Source organism: Pinus tabuliformis, chromosome 8, assembly GCF_031772625.1.
Source record: "Pinus tabuliformis cultivar Carrire ecotype Pingquan chromosome 8, CPIR1, whole genome shotgun sequence".
Lineage (NCBI taxonomy): Eukaryota > Viridiplantae > Streptophyta > Pinopsida > Pinales > Pinaceae > Pinus > Pinus tabuliformis.
In genome coordinates, this window is record NC_142294.1 from 1,498,072,058 (window position 1) to 1,498,077,668 (window position 5,611).

Here is a 5,611-nt window from a genome sequence, read left to right on the forward strand (position 1 = left end):
ACATGAAACATACATATATAATTAGGCCACTATTAAAATTCACATGTTCAAAATAACATAACCGTGTTCACATGATACATACATATATAATTTGGCAACCATTAAAATTCACATGTTCAAAATAACATAACCGTGTTCACATGATACATACATATATAATTTGGGAGAAAGAAAATAATTACCTTTTAAATAAATCTTAAGCCTTTATTTTATAATTAGTAAAAATACTGCATGATAATTAAATACTTATCATCAACATAATAAAATAAATTTGGAAATTTTATTTCAATATAAACAAATCCTTAAACCTAATTATATTTTCAAAACACATATTTCCACCGAATTAAACAGATCTACCCCTAATTATATTTTCAAAACACATATGTCCACCTAATTAAACAGATCTACCCACCTAATTATATTTTCAAAACAGTATTTTTTTAATATTTTTTTCCACCCGTGAAATTTCGACAAACTTGAGAAAGCACCTGGATTTGTAGAAAATTGAAAGTAAAAGAAAAGTTTGTGTAGAAAAATGTATGAGTTGACGCAGGCATGCGTGGATGGAGGAATTTTAGAAGATGGGTTTAACAGGAGGTTAGATTCTATATGGTCCCCTGCGAAATTGAAAGCTCGGTTAGGAAGAGTTGTAGAACACAAAAATCGCAGAGTTGATTTAGGCTTTACACGTTTATAGCGAGGGTCGACTGCGAAATTGAGCGCTCAGAGAGTTGCAAAAAATGCATTCATTTCAGAGTTTGACACGTTTATAGCGCAACAACAGGATTTCAGGCGTAGTCGGTTGTAGAAATGAAAATTTTCAAACTAAATGTCGAAGAAAATGGGACGTAAATGTATTTTGAGTGTAGGTAATTATAGGACGAAAAACTAGTTTAGGAAAATGCAGGAGCTCAGTATCATGTTTGATCTAAGAAACCAACCAAGGGACGTTGTGATCTTAGGCAGCGTCATATTTCTGCCATACCTACAATTTGTGGTAAATGCACGCACATCCTCTTTCTCTCTCAACAAACACAAAATACTTGCATTGACCACAAAATGGATAAGTACGATCAGTTCGTTGACAACAATTGTTATTGTTGAGGACAGCGACACACTGATGATTTCGTGGGAAGTAAGATAATGAATAGTTTGACATTAAAAATGGGTGATTAAAAATGTGTACGGTTAAGTCAATTTTGATGGGCACATTGCGGTCAGAAAAAAATAAAGCGGACCAGACCAAATCGAGTCCCTGAGGTAGAAAGAAAAGAAGAAATAGGAACACGTTTTAAATGGCTTTTAGCACTATAAAATCCCCGCTCTTCTCCTTGCCATGAAACACGTTTCGAATTCGATCACCTGTAGGCTGCAACAAAGGTTCGGCTTCAAAATTTTCGCAATGGCTTTTAAATCATTGGTAATGACTAAACCACACTATGCTTCTGTAGGTTGGAAACAATATGATTTCAGTTCTGCGTGTGTGAAAAAATGATAAGACGCTTTTAACAAAGAAATTATCTGCAGACTACATTCGCTTCAGCTGTTGCTTTTATGGCCCTGTTAATGGTGGATTCAAGTTGGGCTACTCATAGAAAGGTGCTGCTGAGCAAAAGTGATTCCAGCGCTTCACCGATCTTCAATGTCATGGACTACGGCGCACATGGCAGCGGTCTAAACGATGATCGGACGGTGACTACCTTTTAATCAATTATTATATATGTTCAATATTCTTTTGATACTCGTGCAAAGTTTGATGCGCTGAGCATACCTTGCCCTTGCCCTTCGACTCACTGTAGTATTTTTATAGTGGGAATAGGTTTTTCTTTCTTCCAACCGTCCAGAAAACATACTTGTTCCTTCATATACCTTTCACTCTAACTGAAATTTGGGAAAATAGATTATATATACTTTGTAATCTAATTAACATCTTTACAACCAATTAAATCTTATTGATGAGAATATGTTTTCTTCCCCAACCAGAAAATGTGACTAATTAAATTATTAATATTGTTATCATTATTTCTTTTTTTGTGGTTATTAACTCGGAGTTTATTGTTATTTTCTTGTTATTTTAGGCATTCCAAGAAGCATGGCAAGCAGCATGCACGGCACCTTCCGATGCAGTGTTCCAAGTACCGTCGGGAAAGAAATTTCTAGTTACGCCAGTGACATTTCTTGGTCCTTGCAAGTCTCATATTTCAGTAGAGGTAAGAAAGTTGGATTTTGAGTTATTTACCGGTGGTGATAATAGACACACGGCATGCTGACATAGATAATTTGCAGATTACAGGAACAATAGTTGCACCCAATCAACAATCTGCATGGAATAGCAGTGAACGTGGTATGTGGCTCCGATTTTATGGTATATCTGGGTTGACCATAGAAGGTGGCGGTGTCATTGATGGTCAAGGCCAAGATTGGTGGTCTAAATCCTGCAAGGTGCACAAACAACAAGTAAGCGTTTCTATTTCACCTGGTCTTTTTGTCACCATTGTGTCGCATTCTCTAATATTCCATCATCTCTCCTCCATTGAATATCCATGTATGACTCCACCCACTAGCACCATCCACACTCATCTCTCCAACTCTTAACATTTAACATTAAACATCAATACAACAAGTATAAACCATCTGCTTCAATTTATATTAATCATCAGAAATGTTCATGTGTGCAGGGTTGCTTGGATGCGGCTCCGACGGTTTGTTTCCAACCTAATCACCTTGTTTATTTGCTTGAAGAGAGACACGATTCTATAAACAACATTTTTTTTGTTTTGTAAAGTTTTATTGGAGGCGGTTGTGCTCATGCAATGGGTTTGGATTATGTGTTGGTCTTACAGGCAATGTCTATTACTGGATGTTCTGATCAGAAATATGCAATTTGTTAATAGCCAACAGATGCATCTCGTAGTGTTGGACTCTTCTAAGATCCAACTAAGTGAGCTGCATATACAAGCTCCTGAGGATAGCCCAAACACTGATGGTATTCATATACAAAGAGTCTAGAATGCCCAAATCGACAACTGTGTCATCGAGATAGGTTGGAATCTATTAATTTCACTACTTTACGTTAATTTGTTCATTCACATAAACCCATTTATCATAGATCCAATAGCTTAATAATAATTTAGTATATATCCATCTAGCTTAGACCTATCTTAACGTTGCTATAACTGCAAACCTTAATTTTACCTATCTAAACTTCAAATTGACAAACATGCTAATTATGATTGTAAATATTGTATACCAGGGGATGATTGCATTTCCATTTCGTCGGGCTCATCTACAATTAATGTCAAAAATATAAAATGTGGCCCAGGCCATGGCATCAGGTGAGATATGTATTTTTGCTCTTATCATGCAGAAAATACAATACAGTCAGATGAGACATTAAGAATGCAATTTTAATTGTACTTCTTATTTTCTGCAGTATTGGAAGCCTGGGAGAAAATGGAGAAGCAGCCAAAATTGATGACATTCTTGTCCAAAACATCACTTTTAGCGGAACATCCAACGGAGCTAGAATCAAGACTTGGCAGGTTGGTTTAGCATGTGTATGACTCTTTTAACTATTTCTATTGATTTTAAAATTTTCTCTTGAAATTTTCACTATGCAACAACAATCCATTACAATTTGTAATTGATATTAATCTTCATTATCTACCATGATTATAACATAATTCATGATTTTTCTAAATATACAGGGTGGTTCTGGCTATGCACGGAATATCACATTTGAGGACATAGTTGTTGATAATGTCAAGAATCCGATTATCATTGATCAGTATTATTGTGATTCGTCTTCGCCATGCAAAACTCAGGTGATCAGCTAACTTTTGTGCACAATTCCATGTTGTTTTCATAACATACCCGAGGGAAAAACATATACAACGCACATCTTAATTAATTGGGCATCATAGTACTTTTGTGTCTTTTAAGATTGCGTTTTGTTCCAGCTGTTCTTGAAATATCAGTTTGAAGTCTGTGGGTATATAGTTCCCATATATGTCGTCAATTCTGAAACACTGGTGTGTGTGCATATAATAAGCACGAAAGTACAATTTCTTTCCCTTTAGTATCTATTCGCTTGAAATAGGAAATTAATTATTTTTAGCATCATTAGTTACAAATACTCCAATTATAAACAAATTTTGGATATTGGTTTCGAAGTTTGGAATCAATAATCATGTCTCTCATATAATTTTTCGCCATGTTAAATGCATAGAAATGACAAATAGTATATAACACAATAATTTTCATACATATCGGTTATCCCAATATCTTTTGGACATATTGGTTTTGAAGTTTGAAATCAGCAATAATGTTTGTGATGATGTTGTGTGCAGTCATCTGCAGTACAAATAAAGGATGTCACTTTTAAAAACATCCACGGAACGTCATCGACGAATGTGGCTGTGAATTTTTCGTGCAGCGAAACAGTTCCGTGCACAGGAATTACTTTGGAAAACGTTCACATAAGTTCAACGGCTGCAAACACAGCAAATTCAATATGTACCAATGCGTTGGGAGTGGCTTTGGGGACTACTTCACCACCCAGCTGCCTTAAAGACTAGTGCGGTCCTTCTATTTGTTCAAAAGCTTCACAATAAAACATGGCCAAATTCATTTATATTGTTATGGCCAAAGTTAACAAGATTCATTTATATTATTATTGCTAAAATTAAGAAGATTCATTTATATTGTTTTCTTGAATAATGTGAGTTCAATTTGGTTCTTTGCGTCTACTTACTTTATATTATATTATACTAAGATATTGTATTATATGCCTATATATATATATATATATATATATATATATATATATATATATATATATATATATATATATATATATTTTGATGGTTGATTCATATCGCTACCACTAACTACAATTCCATGACTTCATATCCCAAATATTTGGATATGGAATCTTCTATTAACATTTACTTTACATTTTCACAAACTTGCTAAGTGAACTTCCTAAAAAAAAACTCATATTTAAAAATATTGAAAACAATTACAATAAATTATTATCAGATTTAACAATTATTATTTGATAATCTATCATTCATTTTCTGTCCTCATGATGGACCCACTTTGGGGTTCGAAACGTTGACATAATGAACATAGTACTGTGGATAATCCGGATCATATTGCTCCAATTTTTTCATATTTTATCTAGTTTCATATAGAAAATTTAAAAGCATATATTTAAAATACAATAATTTAAAAGATTTATAATTAGAAATAAAGTGTGTAATTTTGACCGAAAAACAATATTTTCCTCAATTTGAAATAATTCGTTTGTCTTGAATAAAATCTTATGTATATTCATATTTGAAACTAGTTCTTAGTGTTTATCTTGTAGGAAAACACTTAAGCATAAATTGAATTCTTATTGGTGTAGAGTAAGTGGTTATGTTAGTTATATTTATTTTTCTTTATCCATTACTAATACATCCAGTTAGTTCAATAAATTGTATGCCTCTTACTTCAATATTAAATGTTTTTATACTCCAAATTAAGAATTGTATATATGAATGTCAAATTTACAATTAGTTTACATCTTATACTAATCTTTTACAATACTTTGTATTCAAAATTACTA

The 5,611-nt window shown here is 33.2% G+C and overlaps 1 pseudogene; it reads left to right on the top strand.

Moving 5' to 3' along the window:
* Positions 1-1,357: 1,357 nt before the first annotated feature.
* LOC149241504 (polygalacturonase-like) lies at positions 1,358-4,633 on the top strand (annotated as a pseudogene).
* The last annotated feature ends 978 nt before the right edge of the window (positions 4,634-5,611 follow it).